Source organism: Thamnophis sirtalis, unplaced genomic scaffold, assembly GCF_051295495.1.
Source record: "Thamnophis sirtalis isolate CommonGarterSnake01/CBP01778 unplaced genomic scaffold, rThaSir2_p1.2 scaffold_15, whole genome shotgun sequence".
Taxonomy (NCBI): Eukaryota; Metazoa; Chordata; class Lepidosauria; order Squamata; family Natricidae; genus Thamnophis; species Thamnophis sirtalis.
Window position 1 is genome coordinate 30,523,720 of NW_028261395.1, and position 18,930 is coordinate 30,542,649.

The 18,930-nt window shown below is 46.0% G+C and overlaps 1 protein-coding gene across 1 annotated transcript in view; it reads right to left on the reverse strand.

The window, feature by feature from the left end:
* Window positions 1-18,482, reverse strand: part of CSGALNACT2 (chondroitin sulfate N-acetylgalactosaminyltransferase 2) — a 67,890-nt gene extending 49,408 nt beyond the window's left edge. Inside the window, exon 1 of the mRNA XM_087701795.1 lies at window positions 18,327-18,482. The gene's annotated coding sequence lies outside the window, so the exon portion shown is untranslated. The remainder of the gene's footprint in view (window positions 1-18,326) is intronic.
* Window positions 18,483-18,930: the final 448 nt, after the last annotated feature.

Here is an 18,930-nt window from a genome sequence, read left to right on the forward strand (position 1 = left end):
TGCACGCACAGCACGCATCAAGTGCACGCATGGTGCATCCCTGAGTGAACAGGCAGTAGCGGCTACCGGAACCCACCCCTGCTGTGATCCTCTTTTACGACCTGCTGACAAGCAAAGTCAATGGGGGAAGCCAGATTCACTTAACAATCGTATTACTAATTTAATACCTGGTGTCATTCACTTAACAACTGTGGCAAGAAAGGTTGTGAAATGGAGCAAATTTTACTTAACGACTGTCTTGCCTAGCAACAGAAATGTTGTGGACGTGAGTGACACAGTGAACTATTATATAGAGCCGAGGTGGCGCAGTGGTTAAATGCAGCACGGCAGGCTACTTCAGCTGACTGCAATTCTGCAGTTCGGCTGTTCAAATCTCAGGGTTGACTCAGCCTTCCATCCTTCCGAGGTGGGTAAAATGAGGACCCAGATTGTTGTTGGGGGCAATATGCTGACTCTGTAAACCGCTTAGAGAGGGCTGAAAGCCCTATGAAGCGGTATATAAGTCTAACTGCTATTGCTATTGCTAACTATTTTTGTAATATCCTGTTCTGACCTAGGCTTCACCAAATCACAAAACAGACTCCTCGTCCTGGGGGAAAAAAAACCTTTTTATTTGGCTAATGTGAATTCCTGCAAAGTCCAGGCAAATTCCAGTAAAGTCCAGGCAAACAGTCTTTCAAGGGTGAATTGCAAACACAGACCTTATCAGTCCTTGGATAACTGCCAGGCCGAGTCCTACGAGGAAATATTTGGCAAGGCAGTCTCTCAGATAAGCAAATCTTCACACTAACAAGCTAATTGTCTCCTACAAACACCACTCCCCTTTTGCTCCTATTTATTTCCAATGGAAGGGGCCATTCAGCATCTCCTTGTGCTTTTACTCCCAAGTCGACCCCTGTTCTTTTATTGTTCCCTTCTCCTGGCAGCTCTGTGCATGCGCACACTGGGAACATGCTCCAGTTGTTCTTCTGCCCCACTGATCTCTGATTCTGAAGGTAGTTGATAACTGTAGGATGGCCCTGGTCCCATCTCTGTCTCATCAGAGCCTTCCCCAGATGGACTGGCCCATGTTCAACCCCAACCTCCTCACTGTCCGACTCTACTGCCTGCTCTACTGGCTGCTGGCGGGCCATAACATATCCTCTCTTAGCTACTATATTTTTCAGAGTATAAGACGCACCAAGATTTTGAAGAGGTAATTTTTTTTAAAAAAGTTTTTGCACTCTGCAGACCTCCCAAACCCTCATTTTTTGTGAAAATGCTCCTGGGGGCCAAAAACGAGTAAAAATTGGCCTGGTTTTTTTTTTTTTTTGCAAAAACGGGCCTGGTTTTTGCCAAAAAAAGGGGGCATGCATAGCTTTTAGGAGACTTGTAGAGTGCTCCTGGGGGCTGAGGGGGGGCAAAAATGAGCAAAAAACGGCCCCTTTTCACTCATTTTTGTGCTCCCCAGCCCCCAGGAGCACTCTGGAAGACTTCTAAAGGCTATGCGCATCCATTTTTGCAAAGGGGGTGGAATTTTGGGAGGCCAAAAATGCTGTATTCAGCATATAAGATGCACCGAGATTTTCACCCTCTTTTTGGGGGGGAAAAGGTGCGTCTTATACTCCAAAAATTATGGTACTTTCAGCAATCAAGAAACTATACAAAGTTCAGGGAGAACAAGGTTAAGTCCACATAGGAAAAAAATGAGATAACCCCTGGAAATAAGACAACTTTGCTTATTTTTTTAAAATCCCACATTTGCTTTTACAAAACATAAAAAGCATACTGTTCTTCTTTCGGAGTTTCAACTCAAAACTACATTTTTAGCTTTCTATTACCCAGGAGCAGGGAACAGAACTCTAATTTATCCGACTCCAGCCACAATAAATAGCAATAAAAATAAATAAATGCATTTCTCCAAGCACAGTCCTGGATCTCACTTCCAATTTATAAAACATTTACCACTCTACGTTCATTTCCCATTCGTTCTGGGGCTCTTCTTACACGATCTGTGTACTGTTACTTCACTCATGACCTACATAACAGGATTCACACAGGCATTTCTTGCAGTTAACTTGCTAATTTTGAGAGCAGAGAGGTAACTTTAGATCTTGTTTTCTCAGCCTAGAAGGCACAATATTAGAACATGACACATGTTGTGATTGTTTCAGCCTTACAAAAGAAAAGTGAAGGAGGGAATGAGAGAAAGGGAGAGAAGACAAATAAGAGAAAAGAGAAAGAGAGTGAAGGGAAAATAAGAGAGAGAAAAGGGAGCAGAGAAGAGAAAGAAAAGATAGAAAAGAGAGAGGGGGAAGGGAAAGAAAATAGAAAAGGGAAGAGAAGAGAAGAAAAAGAGAAAAGAGAGAGAGGGAAGGAAAGGGAGAAGAGAAGAGAGGGAAGGGAAGGGAAGAGAGAGAAAAGAGAGAAGGAAGGGAAGGGACAGGAAGAGAAGAGAGAGAAGGAAAGAGAAGAGAAAGAAAAGAGAGAAAAGAGAGAGGGGAAGAGAAGGGAAAAGGGGAGAGAAAAGAGAGGGAAGGGAAGGGAAAAGAGAAGAGAAGAGAAGAGAGAGAAAAGAGAGAGGGAAAGGAAGAGAAGAGAGAGAAGGGAAGAGAAAAGAAAGAAAAGAGAGGGAAGGGAAAAGAGAAGAGAGAGAAAAGAGAGAGGGAAAGGAAGAGAAGAGAGAGAAGGGAAGAGAAAACAAAGAAAAGAGAGAGAGGGAAGGGAAAACAGAAGAGAGAGAAAAGAGAGAAGGAAGGGAAGGGACAAGAAGAGAAGAGAGAGAAAAGAGAGAAAGGAGAGAAAAGAGAGGGGGGAGAGAATAGAAGAGGAAGAGAATTTCGCCCTCTGTAGGACTGATAATACTGAGCTTTTAAATATGGATTTTAACGCTGACAGCAAACTGAGATTTAGATAAACCACTTCAGGTTTCATCAGAGGCACTTGCCGAGGGGATCCCAAAATTCAAGATCTTGGCCATGACTTTGCAATCGGAGCGATGCATTTTACACCTGAGCTTCCCCCAAAAATGTGCATTTCCTATTCTGCACACCCCACATAAACATTAACCATGAAAGTTCAAGAGCAATGCTTGGTCATCACGGTCCAAATTATGAAATTTTGCTTGAAACATTTGTAGACCGCTTTCTCAGTTTTCCTACCTTTGATCTTCGGGGTAAGTTCGATCTTCTCCACAAAGCTTCCTTTTTTTATATTTTTAGAACTGGAAGCCCAAATTCAACCCACCACAGAAGCTGACCCCTTCTATCAAAGCAACTCAGCCCCACAGCCTTGACCAAACCTCAAAACTAAAACGTTATTTTGCAAGGCAAAATAGACCAATTCTCGAATGTAGCTCATCTGTCTGGAACACGCACTGCATATCGGACATTAATACAATTGAGCGAGTCCAGAGGTATTGCTATGTAAGCTCCCCGTTGGGAGAGCGAGTACGTTCAGAGAAGCGTTGTTAGAGTGGTGTTGGAGAACACACAAACCAGCATACAGAGGCACTGCAGTTTAAATAGGCTTTTACTTTCGTGGAAATAGAGGTATTGGAGTCCATCAAACAGTCCAAGTCACACATGGACAATTCAGCCAGTCATCAATGTCTTTCAGTTAAGGGACAATCCAAAACAACATAGTCCAGTAACATACAATCAGTTCAGTACTCAAAGTTCGCTAGCAGCTGCAAAACCCACAACAGCTCACGGCACTTAGATCAGATCAGCCCAGCATCTAACCAACAGAGAACTAACAGCCGTTAGATTATATTCCTAACAGGTGTTTCACGAGAAGAGTCCTCCACTTCTCTGCTCACAACAGAATACCTTATGCCACCAGGCTTCAAATTTTGGGCTTGGACTACCTAGAACAGTGATGGCTAACCTTTTTGCCATCGCGTGCCAAAAGCAGGGGGAGCGTGGGGGGTCATGCGCATATGTGACCAGACCCATAATTCTATGTGCCCACCCTCGCGCATGTGTGTGTCACCTCCCCTCCTGCGCTTCCCCCACTTTTGCCACGCAATGGCACGGTGGACCTGTTTTTCACTCTCCCCAGGCTCCAGAACTTTCCAGAGCCTTCCAGAGGCCAAAAACGGCTCGCTTCCCGACTTCCGGCCAGACCAGAAGGTCCGTTTTTTGCTCTCCCCAGGCTCTAGAGCCTTCCTAGGAGCCTGGGGAGGGTGAAAACAGCCTTCCCCACTCCTCCGGAGGCCCACTGGAGGTCAAAAACAGCCTGTTTCCCGACTTCTGCTGGGCCCAGAAGGCTTGAAAATCAGCTGGAGCTGAGCTTGCGTGCTCACTGATTTGGCTCCGCGTGCCACCTGTGGCACCCATCATAGGTTAGCCATCACGGACCTAGAACTTCGTCGTCTTCAATCCAACCTAAGCGTACTACATAAAAGTATCTGCTACAATGTCCTACCTGTCAATCACTACTTCAGCTTCAATCACAATAACACACAAGCACACAATAGATGCAAACTCAAGGTAAACCGCTCCAAACTTGATTGCAGAAAATACGACTTCAGCAACTGAATGGTCAATGCCTGGAATGCTCTACCTGACTCTGGTTTCTTCCCCAAACCCCCAAAACTTTAAACTTAGACTGTCTACTGTCAACCTCACCCCATTCCTAAGAGGTCTGTAAGGGGCATGCATAAACGCACCAGAGTGCCTACCGTCCCTGTACTAATATTCCCTTGTATTCATTCATTTCATGAATTCATAATCATGTTTATACTTATATCTGTTATCTAATTCATGCTTGACGAAATAAAAAAATAAACACAGTCTTTACTTTTTCTTCCAACCAGAAGAAACAAAGAAAGACAAGACGAATTCGGGGGGGGGGGGTGTGTTCCTCCCAGCAATACAATATAAGACCCGTTGGAAAAACTACATTCAATTTTTATGATGTGTGAGATCGCAAACTCCCCAAAAAGGAGATGGGGGAGGACAAGAAATAAATTTGATTCCATCTACATTAGGTTCAAGTTAAATTGATTTCATCTCCGTAATATAATTCTTCCCAGACGTGGCTTTAATTGATTCCGCCTTCCCTTAAAAATTACAACTTGTTGACAACTAGGAGAAGGCTTCCTGAAGACTGCACTCAAGATTTTGGTGACATGTTTTGCCCTGAGCCTTCAGGTTGGGTGATCTCTGGCTATGCTTTAGAGAACCAGCAGCTGTCTCCTATTGACTCTCTCAAGCTTCTGGCCTGGACAAGCCCAGGAGATGGGAAGAGGCCCTGGCTACCCTTGGAAGGATATAATAAAACTGCTGACAGTTAGCAATGCAGGAGAAGGCTTTTGGGTAATTTAATGAACTGTGGGAATCAGAAGAGAAATATGAACAGGCATGGAAGGAGAAGAGTGATGGAGGGGAAAGGAGAAAGAGGAGAGATAGAAGAGCCATAAGAGAAAGAGGAGAAGTTCTAGAAGAAGGAAGAGGAGGAGGAGGAGGAGGAGGAGAAGGGGCAGAAGGAAGAGAGAAAGAAATAAGGAGGAAGAGGAGAATGGGTAGAAGGAACAGGAAGAGAGATAGAAACTAGAAGATGGAAGAAGTGGAAGAAGAAGAGGGGGGTAGAAGGAACAGGAGGAAAAATACAAACTAGGATGAGAGAGAAGAGGTAGAATGAAAAAGAGGAGAGAGAAACTAGGAGGAGGAGGAGGAGGAGGAGGAGGAGGAGGAGGAGGAGGAGGAAAAGGGATAGAAGGAAAAGGAGGATAGAAAAAGGGGACGACATGGGACTGAATGAGGGGAATAAGGAATAGAAAAAGGAGGAACAAAAGAAGGAAAGAAGACAGAAAGCAGTAGAAAAATATTAAAATTATGTTCATATCAGATCCTTGTTACTTTTCCAAGACCGAATCTGTAACCTCACTTCAAAACCTAGTTTTGCACCTACTAAAGAAGATGGGAGCCAAGAGTGGGCCCAGAATTCAATGCAGTGCATCCCTGCCTCATGCAGGAACAATCATCAGAGAGTCCTGACATTAAACCAGGTTCATTAAACCAAGTTTGTGATGCTCCGGTTTCCACATTTTGACCCAGGCAAAGGATGATTGCTGAAATTTTGCCAGCCGCTGAGCTCACACATCACACTACTTTGTTGTGTCTTTTTTTGCTCCGTGGTTTGGTGACCAAATCATAGTCAGGCTCCCTCCCCCACAGACCACTGCAGCCAGCCCACTCACTTAGTGACCGTTTGAAGTTATAACCCCGTGATGGTGAACCTATGGTGAGAAGCAAAACGTCTTCAAAGAAAAACCAGAAAGTCCTGTTGCCTCTTGAAAAAAGCACCTTTGGGATATTATACACTATGCATGTGCTAAGTTCAAGTCTCGTGCTGTTCAAAAAGTAATGAATGGGCCAAGGGCTAAATTAATTTGAAATAAAATAATCTTCCTTCCTTCCTTCTTTTCCGTCCCTCCCTCCTTTTTCCCTCTCTCTTCCTTTCCTTCCTTCCTTCCCCTTCCTTTCTTCCTTCTTCCCCTTCCCTTCTTTCCCTCCCTCCTTCTCTCTCTCCTTCCTTCCCTCCCTCCCGGACTCCTTCCTCCTTCTTCCCTTCCTGCCTCCTCCCTCCCTCCTTCCTTCCTCCCTCCCTCCTTCCTAGCTTGGTATTGCTTGTATCTGTTTTGAAATGCTCTAAAATGACTTTCTGCTTTAAACCAAACCTCTCCGGAAACATAGTTTAGATACGAATCAGCTTCTTTTGACCGACACCCACAGTGATAGATTTCTTAGCCTTGTTAATAAAAACAAGATTACAGAGCTATTGATTGCATCTCTTCCTTCAGGGCATTTCATACTACAAGGTTCTGCCGTGGCTCATAAGGGAACAACAACAGAGAGACAGCATCAAGGTCTCGTGAAACGTTAGTGCTGCTTTATACTGCTTTGGTAAGACCTCACTTGGAATCCCGCATCCAGTTTTGACTACCAAAAAATAAAAAAGATGTTGAGACTCTAGAAAGAGTGCAGAGAAGAGCAACAAAGATGGTCAGCAGACTGAAGGCTAAAACATGCAATGAACGATTGGGGGAACTAGGTATATGTGGTCCCATGATGGTGAACCGATGGCACGCGTGCTACAGGTAGCGCACAGAGTCCTCTCTGCGGGCATGCAAGCTGTCATCTCAGCTCAGCTCCATCACGCATGCATGAGGGGGGCAGGTGGGTGTGCCCGTGCCCCCCCGCGGGCTGTTTTTGCTCCCAGGAGGCTGCAGGGAGGCCTACTAGGCCCAAAACAGGGCACAGGGGGAGGGTTTCGCATGCATTGCTTTTGGCACACAGCAACAAAAAGGTTAGCCATCCTTGGTCCAGTCTAATGAGGAGAATAATTAGGGGTGATGTGATAGCAGTCTTCCCATATTTGAGGGGCTGCCACAGAGAAGAGAGAATCAATCTTTTTCTCCAAAACACCTGAAGGCAGGACAAGAAGCAATAGATGGAAGTTTATCAAAGATAGCTCCAACCTACAATTAAGGAGAAACTTCCTATCAGTAAGAACAATTAACCAGTGGAACAGTTTGCCTCCAGAAATTGTGGGTGCTCCATCACTAGAGGTTTCCAAGAAGAGACTAGGTAGCCATTTGTCCAGAATGGTATAGGGGAGGGGTGTCAAACTCGATTTCATTGAGGGCCACATCAGGTTTGTGTTTGCAGTGGGAGGCAGGACAATTTGTGTTGGGGTTCACCTGTAAGGGCCCGAGTGACCTGCCAGCGAAAACAGACTCCCAAGCTACGTTTTTGGCTGGGACGGCCTCCTGCAACCCCCTGCCAGTGAAAATGGTGCTCGGGAGGTCCACGCGCAGCCTTGTGAGCTCTGTTTTACTGGCAGAGGCCAGTCCTTTGCTATTTCCATGGCGGCCCTGTGGGGCAGATCTAAGCACCCCCAGGCCTTGATTTTGACACCCCTGGTATAGGGTCTCCTGTTTGAGCAGGGGATTAGACTACCAGACCTCCAAGGTCCTTCTAACCCTGTTATTCTATACTAGCTGGATACCCGTGCTTCGCAATAAAACTATGTGATCGGGCTATGCAGGAGGTATTCAGGTCACTATCAGCGATTCAGTGGTGGTCGGTGATTGAAACACATAAGGGAATATCACTCCCGCCGCCTTGAGTTCGGAAGCAGTTCCATAGGTGGAAGGTGTAGTAATTTTAGTGAGGTACCGACGTTTAGTACTGTAAGGAGCCCCAGACCGCTCCTGAGTGAAGTAGTGGAACATCTGCCAGTTTGAACTGAAGTAACAGAATGTGAGGCAACTGGCAGTTGGAACAGAGTTCTTTTCAGGTGAGGAGGGCAAGTAGAATGTCTAATTCCTTAGCATCAGAGCAATCCGATCAGCTATCAGACAGAGCGATCCATCGAAAACCGCTCACCTTAATAGCTGTGAGACATATAAATTTTACCGTCTGTTCAAAGGCACGATGTTCCAACGTCCTCTTGAAAAGGAAATGCTGAGAGAACAAAAATGGTGTGCCCAATCTTTGATTAAGCAAACAAGAGGGTCTCAGGAGTTTCGGAAACATTGTAAGTGGAATGGAATGGAATAGGAATAGGAATAGGAATGGAATAGGAATTGAAATAGGAATGGAATGGGAATAGGAATGGGAATGGAATAGAAGAATAGAATAGAATAGAATAGAACAGAACAGAATTCTTTATTGGCCAAGTGTGATTGGACACACACGGAACTTGTCTTTGGTGCATACACTCTCAGTGTACATAAAAAGGGGGGAAAATATTCATCAAGAATCAAAAGATACAACACTTAGTGATAGTCAGAGGTTATGAACAAGCAATCAAATCATACTAGGAAACCAATAAATTGTAGAGGTACAAGCAACAATGTTATAGGCCTCAATCAGCAGAATAAAGTTTGGATGGAATTGTATCTATCGCACTGCCGTTTAGCCGTCGTGACAGATGCCTGTTTAAATCCCCTAAAGGAAGACCAAAACGTGCACACTCCATCAGACAAAAACAGATGTTTGAAAAGAACTAGGCTACAATCCAACGTTCCTGAAATGTTTTATTCATGTCTTCTCCTTCGACACTTCAGGGGCATGCAAAAGAAATGTTTTGAATGAAGGCGCCTGCAAAGAAACAACAGCCGGATGGACCTCTCCTTGTCTTGACTGAACCAACTCTTCCCTATTCCTGGAGATCATTCCTGCTTTCGTTCCAGCTCTCCTAGCTAACCTCTGCTTCCCTGGCAAAAGCTTGGATTGGCCAAAATGCCTGGGGTTTTGGGATGGTCTCTTATGGTAATCTCAACCAGATCTGTCCTAGCTTCTTAGCTCTTTCAAGATCAGCCAAGCCCAGAGCAAAGAGGACAGGACAGGACAGGACAGAATGCAGAATAGAATGTAGAATAGAGTGGAGTGGAATGGAGATAGAACAGAATGGAATGGAATAGGATAGGGAATAAGGTAGGGTATGATAGGATAGGGGATAGGATTGGGGTTTAGGATAGGATAGGGGATAGGACAGGACAGGACAGGACAGAATAGAATGAGCTGGAAGGGACCTTGGAGGTCTTCTAGTCCAGCTTCCACCTATACCAATGATGGCTAAGCTTTTTTTCATCTCATGCTGTAATAATGCAGTGAATCCCCCCTGCTCTCCCCCTATGCATGCGTGCATGACTCCCCCATGTCCCCCTCGCACATGTGTGCGTGACCTTCCCCCATGCCCCGTTTTGGGCCTAGTAGGCCTCCCTGCAGCCTCCTGAGACCAAAAACGGACCCACTTCACATGAGTGGCAGAGCCCCCAAAATCAGCTAGCCAGCAGGAGGCGAGTGCACATGCGCGGTGGAGCTAAGCTGGGGTGACAGCTCGCATGCCTGTAGAGAGGGCTCTACATGCCACCTGTGGCCCGCGCGCCATAGGTTCATCATCACAGACCTATACTATTTCAGATAACTGACTGTCCAGTCTCTTTTTAAAAACCTGCAGTAATGGAGTGCTCACAATTTCTGGTGGCAAGCTGTTCCACTGGTTAATTGTCTGCTAGGAAATTTCTCCTTAATTCCAGGTTGCTCCTCTCCCTGATTAGTTTCCAAACATTGTTTCTTGTCCTGCCTTCTGGTGCTTTGGAGACTAATTTGACCTTGACTTACGACCGCAATTGAGCCCAAAATTCCTGTTGCTACGCAAGCTGGTTGAGAAGTGAGCTCTGGCCCACTTTACAACCTTTCTTTCCGCAGTTGTTAAGTGAATCATTGCACTTGTTTATTCAGTCACACGGCTGTTAAGCAAATCTGGCTTCCACACTGACTTTGCTTTCCAGAAGATTGAAAAAGGTGATTTCATGCCCGCAGGCTCTGCAACCATCATCAATGGTCGTAAGTATGAAAAAATGGTCGTATGTCCATTTTTCAGTGCTGCCGTAACTTCAAACCATCCCTAAATGAATGGTTGCAAGCCCTAGAAAGGTAGCAATGACAAACTTATTTTTGAAAATCTTGGCCAAAAAAACTGCAGGGACTTCTCCAGACATGAGCGAATGGAAGAAAATAATAATAATTCCAGAGAATATTACAATGCGGTAGACTTTATGGAAAATAAAACAAGAGGTTTTTTTTTCAATTCCACAGATTCATGTTGGTGAACCTATGGCACACGTGCCCAAAGTGGCATGCGGAACCATGTTGGCTGGCATGCGCGGCGTTGCCTGTTCCTCTACCGGGTTTTTGACGTGCATGCCTGGGTGACGATCTGCTGTTTTTTGCGTGTGCGGCAGTGCCGGAAACCGTTTCGTTGTCTTTCCGTTTCCATTGTGTGCATGCATGCTGGCCAGCTGATCGGCGCATGCGCACCAGTAACAGGAAGATAAGCTGGCTGCTGCGCATGCATAGGCCAGGAACCAAAATTTCTTTTCCTGGTGCATGCATGCCCACTTGGCAGGTTGTCTTCTGGGGCGCGTCCCAAACAAGCACATTCGGTGCCAAAAAGTTTTGCCATCACTGCTCTAGATAGATTTTCATTCAAAACCTCAGCCATAGCAATTTCGGCCGTCAACTTTCCTTGAACACATCCATTTCATTTTTTTTTTATTATAACAATGATCCAAGGAGGCACCTTCTAAAATAAATGCTGGGTATTGTTTTTTTCCCCCAAGAGGGAAGAAACAAAATTGTTCACCTTGTAAAAATCAGAACTGGCTAAAATGTTTTTTTCCCCATATTTTTTTGTAACATTGATGTTATTTTTGGTGAAACATAAAATGCAAAATTGTATTCAGTTCAGATGTAAACTGTAAATGCTTTGTAAACGTACATCAAACCTTGGCAACATTTTTACACAGGGTGGATAAAAATTGATTTTTCAAAAAAAATCAGATTTTTTAAAATTTAAATTGGATTTTTACACAAGGTTTTTTTTTTTTACCAAATTTATTTTAATAAAATGCTTTTGGAGTAAAAAATCTATCTAAAGATAGTTTTCTATTTAAGATACATTCATAATTTAGTTTATTCAGCATGAAATGGAGTTTCGTTTTGTAGCATGAGGGTGTATATTCTGAGTCAACAGCAGGTCAGAGGAGGAGCCGCTGCAGGATAGAGATAAAGAGTTGCTCTTTAAAAATTATGATTTAAATCGAGTTGATTCAAATCAAGCCTTTTTACTAAGGATTTAAAACAAATCCAGGCTTTAATATCATTGTATCCTCTGCCAACCTTCTACAGGGGCCAATTAGCTTCATCCAGTGGTGGGATTCAAATTTTTTTACTACCAATTCTATGGGAATGGCTTGGTGGGTGTGGCTTAGTGGGTGTGGCTTGGTAGGCGTGGCAGGGGAAGGATATTGCAAAATTCCCATTTCCTCCCGATCAGCTGGCACTCGGGAGGTAGAGAATAGATGGGGGCAGGGCCAGGCGGGGGTAGTATTGACCGGTTCTCCAAACTACTCAAAATTTCTGCTACCGGTTCTCCAGAACTGGTCAGAACCTGCTGAATATCACCTTTGGCTTCATTACTTTCATACAGCAAGTCCTTAAGCTATGACCATCATGGACCAGCCTGTCCATTATGGTCGTGTGTCATGGCAAACTCACTGGAAAAAGTTACTTATGTCCACTTTTCACACTTAAAACCATTGCAGCATTCCCCATTGTCACATGATCCAAATTTGGACATGTGACTCATATTTATGACGGCTCCAGAGTCCCGGGAGACAGGGTGTCACGTGATCCCCTTTTGCGACCTTCTGACAAGCCAAGTCAATAGGGGAAACCAGATTCGTTTAACAATCCTGTGACTAACTGAACAACTGCAGTGATTCACTTAACAACTGTGGAAAAACAGGTCGTAAAATGGGACAAAGCTCCCTTAATCGAGGCGCAGGGGTTGGAACGCAGTATTGGAAGGCCAATTCTGCCGCCTGATTGTTGGGCCGAGGATGGAGCCCAAAATTTACGTTGCTAAGTGAGAAATTTGTTCAGTGGGTCTCGGCTCCCATTTTACGACTTTTCTTGCTGCGTTTGTGAACTGAACCACTGCAGTTGTTACACTGAATCGCGGGTTGGTTAAGTGAATCTGGTTTCCCCAGGGGCTTTGCTTGTGATCATGTGACCCTGATACCCAGCAACCATCATAAATGTGAATCAGTGGTCAAGCATCCGAAAGTAATTCTCGTGACCGCGGGAATACCACAATAGTCGTAAGTGTGAAACATTTCATTTTTTTCAGTGTAACTTCAAACGGTTACTAAGTGAACTGTTCTAAGTTGAGGACTACCTGTACTGTATCCCAAGCATTTTGGATTCGGCGCAATCGTATCTTTCCATAAGACAAGAGCCCCTCTCCTAAATAGTTCTCTTTCTTTACTCTTGGGGGAGAACAGCCCACTTCTGATGGAGAAGGGATTAAACTTTTAACTCTTCTATGTTCTTCTTTTTTTAGAAGAAAATTATTTACCAGAGACAGCACTGTGGCCTCTGCTTAGTTCCAAACAACAACACAGCTGGAAGGAAGGTTGTGGGAAGGAGATTTCAGGCACAAAACTATGTTAATTACTATTATTGCATTTTCAAAATACAGACATCTTGCCGAGGTAGGCCTGGCTACAGCCTATTGTATTGTGGCCGTACAGTTCTCCGAACAGCAAAGAAAACGTTGCATCCAGTGCAGCCTCTTCTGATAGAAAAGGCTTGGAGAAAGAAAGAAAGAAAGAAAGAAAGAAAGGAAGGAAGGAAGGAAGGAAGGAAGGAAGGAAGGAAGGAAGGAAGGAAAGAAAGAGGGAGGGAGGGAGGGGGGAGAGAGAAAGAGGGAGAGAAAGAGAGAAGGAAGGAAGGAAGGAAAGAAAGAGGAAGGAAAGGAAGGAAGGGCAAAGGGAAGGGGAAGGAAAGGAAAAGGACAGGGAAGGGAAGGAAGTAAATGGTTAAAGAAGGATAGGGAAGGAAAAGGACAGGGAAGGGAAGAGAAGGAAAGGAAAGGAAAAGGGAAGGGAAGGAAAAGGACAAGGAAGGGAGTAAATGGATAAAGGAAAAGAAAATGAAAGAAATCAAATTTTGATCCAGTCCCATTATCCTACACACCATCCAGGTGACAGGAGACTTTTTAGGCACAGCAGAAGAGGAAGTGAGGATGTTTCCTACCTTCTTTGGCTTCCCAAATCTTCCATCCACACAAGAACTGTTTGCTAACAGAGACAATTGGCTCCAATGCTGCACTTTCATTTTTATGGTGCAGGGTAATTAGCAGCTGGCATTTATCTAAGGCTTCAGTCTCTTTGCAATATTTCACATTAAATATTTACAACAACCCCCTGATGGTTAAGGGAGCAGTGAAAGCAGGCCCAAGGCAATTGAAGGAGCTCACGTCCACTGAAACAGGCAAGGATTCCCCAGAATCAAGAGTTCAGAGGATCAAGCAATCCCAGTTCAACTGGGCCACCTTTGAAAGCTTCACATAATGCAACAAGTCGAGGAATAATCAGAGAGAGAGAGAGACAGACAGACAGACAGACAGAGAGGGGGAGAGAGAGGGAGAGAGACAGAGAGGGAGAGAGATACAGACAGATACAGAGACAGCGAGAGAGAGACAGACAGAGACAGACAGACAGAGACACAGAGAGAGGGAGAGAGAGAGAGAGAGAAAGAGAGATACAGAGTGACAGAGACAGACAGAGGGAGAGAGAGGAAGACAGAGAGAGACAGAGGGAGAGAGAGACGAAGAGATACAGAGAGAGAGAGAGAGAGAGAGAGACAGAGGGAAAGAGACAGAAAGACAGAGACAGAGAGATGTTAGAGAGAGAGAGGGAGGGAGAGAGATAAACAAGCAGGCAGGCAGATAGGCAGGCAGAGAAAGAGGGGGTAGGGAGCGAGAGAGAGATAGGTAGTAGGTAGAGAGAGAGATAAAGAGATAGAGATGGATGGATGGGTGGGTGGATGGATGGATTTAGATAGATAGATAGATAGATAGATAGATAGATAGATAGATAGATAGATAGATAGATAGATAGATAGATAGATAGATAGATATAGATAGACAGATAGACAGAACGTAGGTAGAGAGAGAGAAAGAGAGAGAGAGAGATAAAGAGAGAGCTTTATCTGCGATGGTAATTAAGTGTAAAAAAACGGTCACAGGTACTTTTTCAGGGCTGTTGTAAGTGCGAATGGTCGTTAAACGAAATGTTGTAAGGAAAGAACTGCTGTAAAAGAGGAAATTTGCTAAGAAGAAAAAGCTATTTTGAAGGGGCAAAACAAAAGGCAAAGGAGACATACATTCTAACTTCCATTAAATGCAGACACTCCTTGGCTTAAAACTGTTCCTGACCATTCAAAGTTACAACAGCACTAAGATTTATTAATTTGGATAAGCAAACATTATGTGATTATTATCAATGCTATGAACATTATTGTTAATTATTATTTCTCAAAATTAACTGTACCCAGACAACACAGTTTATGTAGATATTGAATTTTTATGTTTACGAAATAATAAAGTATCAATAAAATACATATATAAAAAAACAAAAACAAAGTTACAATGGCACAGAAAAAACTGACTTATAGCTGTTTTTCACAATTACGACCTTTGCAATGTCCCCGTGATCATGTGATCCAAATTCAGATGCTTGGCAACTGGTTCGTACTTACGATGGTTGCTATGTCCCAGGGTCACATGACACTCCCCCTTTTGCAACCTTCGGACAAGCCAAGTCGATGAGGAACCTAGATTCACTTAACAACCGTGTTACTCACTGATCAATTGCTGTGATTCACTTAATGACTATGGAAAGAAAAAGTGGGAGAAAAACAAATGTCTTCCTTTGCAACAGAAACGTTGGGCTCTGCTGCAGTCACAAGTCGAGGACTACCTGCATAACAGTCACCCCCCAAAAAGGCAGGAAGAGAACATGTGGATTACAAGGATCTAGCAGAGTGATGGCTAATCTTTTCTGGACTGAGTGCCCAAAGTGCATGGGTGCGAGCACGAATGTGCATGTGCGTGCCCGAACCCCCAAAATGCAATGTGCACATGACCCCCGGGCATTCGCACATCCCCACGTGTCCTGCTTCCCTGCACATGCACGTATAGCCCCCTCATATACGCCCCACGTATGTGCACGCGTCCTATCGCTCCCCGCTCCCCTGCACACATGCGTGTGGCCCAGGGGTGTGTTGCTCCCGTTTTGGCCGAACTGGCAGTAGTGGCGGGGGGAGGCTCCACCCACACACACAGATGCTTCTGTGCATGTGTAGAATTGTTGCATGCGCAAGCACGCCCGAACCAGTCATAAAAAAATTGGTACAGCCCCCTTACATGTGCCCCTGCGTTTGCGCATGTGGCCCATTGCACATGCCGCACTCCCCTGTGCATCCACATGCACGCCTCTGTACGTGCCTCGCCTCTGCGCATGCACGGCAGAGACCAGATGACCAACTGGCCGATGAACACACATGTGCGGTGGAACTGAAGTAGGGCGACGGCTCGTGTGCCCAGGGAGAGGGTGCTGCGTGCCACAGGTTCGCCATCACAGATCTAGCAGAATGAGTGACAGTGTTTCCCTAAAAGTTTACAGGATCTGACCCCTACAACAGCGATCCCACCCAGGAATAATGCAAATTATTTCACTTGGGGCTAAGGCTGGGCTGGAAATAATAAGACCTTATAATTCACATTAACCTCTGAATCATGCCTCCAAGATTGCAATATTGCCCACTTGGGAATTTTGCAAAGGAGCTTTAAAAAAAAACACCTCAAGCCAAGTTTTGACAGACTTCCCACTCCGCCAGCGTAAACCTCATTTTGTTTTTTTTTAATTGTGACACCCCCTTCACGCCACCCTTAAGCTCCCCCCTGGTAAGAAAGGCAAGACTACTAGGACTTGCAACCTACAATTTAGCAAAGGAAAAAAACAAAACAAGCAACTTTCAGCTGGTTATGGGAAATCTGCGCCCTGCAAGATTTTGTTTTGAAAAACTATATCATCTATCTCTATCTATCATCTATCTATCTATCTATCTATCTATCTATCTATCTATCTATCTATCTATCTATCTATCTATCTATCTATCTATCTATCTCTCTATATATCTGTATCTGTATCTAATATCTATCTATCTATCTATCTATCATCTATCTATCTCTCTATATATCTGTATCTGTATCTAATATCTATCTATCTATCTATCTATCTATCTATCTATCTATCTATCTATCTATCTATCTATCTATCATCTAATCCAATGCTTAAAATAAACACCCAAGTGATGACCCACAAGCAGCCCAGATGAAATTTGCAGGGATGAAACAAAACATGTCTTTTTGCTGGACTTCGGTTCCCAGTTCCCTTACCAGCAAACGTGGAAGTGGTGCCAATTCACAACACAACCGGCTTCACACAAAGCAACCGACTTCACACAACATTGCTGCTTAACTAATCGGGTTAGAGCTTCGTTGCCACAGGTTCAACTGGGTATTAATCTGGGCGACTTACGGGGCTGGTTCAGAGGCAGCACAAAACCCAACCCGCCCTTCACAATTTGTGTCCACCCACCACTTCATGTCAAACCCAGGCTTGTCCCTTGCCTCCCCTGTACACACCAAAGTCCAGGAAAGTCTCTTCCTCTGCAAAGTGGGACGGGGCAATTGCATCCATTCCAAATTCAGACACCCAAATTCTCCAGCTGCCCACCTTTTAGGGAAAGCTTGTTTTCAAAAAGCTCTCCCAGCAAGAAAAGCTTCAAGGCAGGAAAATGAAAGAACACCTCGAGAGCAAAGGGGAGAAGGGGAACGAATCAGTGAGCTTGGAGGGAGGGAAGGAAGAGAGGGAGGGAGGAAAGGAGGGGGGAAAGAAAGGAAAGGAGGAAGAGAGGAAGGAAGGAGGAAGTAAAGGAGGGAGGAAAGGAAGGAGGGAGGGAGGAGGAAGGAAGGAAGGAAATGAGCTAGGAAAGGAGAGAGGGAGGGAGGAAAGGAGGGAGGGAGGGAGAGAGGAAAGGAGGGATGAAAGGAAGAAAGGAGGAAAGGAAGGAGGGAGGGAGGGAGGAAGTAAAGGAGGGAGGAAAGGAAGAAGGGAGGGAGGGAGGAGGGAAGGAGGAAATGAATGAAGGCAGGCGGGAGGAAAGGAAGGAGAAGGGGTTATTTGTGGTTGGGACATGGGCCGTTCACCTACATGTGCAAGGCTAGGTTTGTGTGAATATACCTCCCCACCCAGCAAACACAGGGGAGGGGGAGATGAGACACCTCTCTCTAATGCACCAAGCCCAATTGGGGACTGGGACAGGGGTGGGGACCCGTGGAGGTTTGGGATAGGGAAGGGTAGGATGGGGAGGGGAGGAAGGAAGGGAAGAAGAGAGAGGGAGGGAGGGAGGGAGGAAGGAAGGAAGGAAGGAAGGAAGGAAGGAGAAGGGAGAAAGGAAGCAAAGAGAGGGAGGGAGGGAAGAAAGAAGGAAGGACAAAGAGAGGAAAGGAAGCGGAGGGAGGGAGGGGGAAGGAAAGAGGGGAGAGAGAGAAAGGGAGGGAGGAGAGGACGGAAGGAAGCAGAGGAAGAGAGGAAGGAAGGAATGAGGAGGGGGAAGGAGAGATAAAAGGGGGGAAAGGAAGCAGAGAGAGGGAGGGAGGAAGGAAAGAGGAGAGAGGGAGGGGAGGATGTAAAGAAGGAAGCAGAGGAAGGAAGGAAGGAAGGAGGAGGAGGAGAGAGAGAAGGGGGAAAGGAGAGAGAGAGAAAGGGAGGTAGGGAAGGGAAGGACGGAAGGAAGGAAGCAGAGAGGGAGGAAGGAAAGGAGGGAGGGAGGGAGGGAAGGAAGGAAGGAAGGGATTACAAGGGACTCCCCCCTCCCAATCCCTCGGCCAGTCCCAAAGGAGTCCCCCCTTACCTCAGCCTCGCTGCAACCCCGCCGCGCAGCCGGCAAGCACCGTTTCCTGCGAGCCCAGCCAGCCAGCCCGCCCGGCATCCAGCGGGGCCCGGCCTGGCCTGGCCTCGCAGCGGGGCCGCCCCTCTTCCAGCGGCGGCGCCCAGGAGGCGGGCGAGGCTTCGGCGGCGCCCCGCCCGCCCGGCTGGGCTGCGGAGGCGGGCGGGCGGGCGGGGGCTGCGGGGTGGGCAGGGGAGGCGGACGGCGCCGGAGCTTCAGGCTGCGGGCGGCGCGAGTGACATCATTCCCCGGCCGAAGCTCCTCCTGGCCGGCCCCGCGGAGCGCTGGCAGGCGGGGAGTGGCGCGCCGAGTCCCCGCCAAGTCGCCGCTGCTTTGAGGCGGCTTTTAGACTACCCGGAGGAGTGACGGAGCGGCGTTATACGGGCAGTCCTCGGCTTACAGCCAAACTATGTTGCTAAGCGAGACATTTTGGTCAGGGAGGTTTGCCGTTTTGCTTGCCCCGCCTGCAGCGTTTAGTCAAGACGGTGGTTAAGTGAATCGGGCTCCCCCCACTTGGCTGCCCAGATGGTTGCAAAAGGGGACTCACACGACAGACACACACTCACAC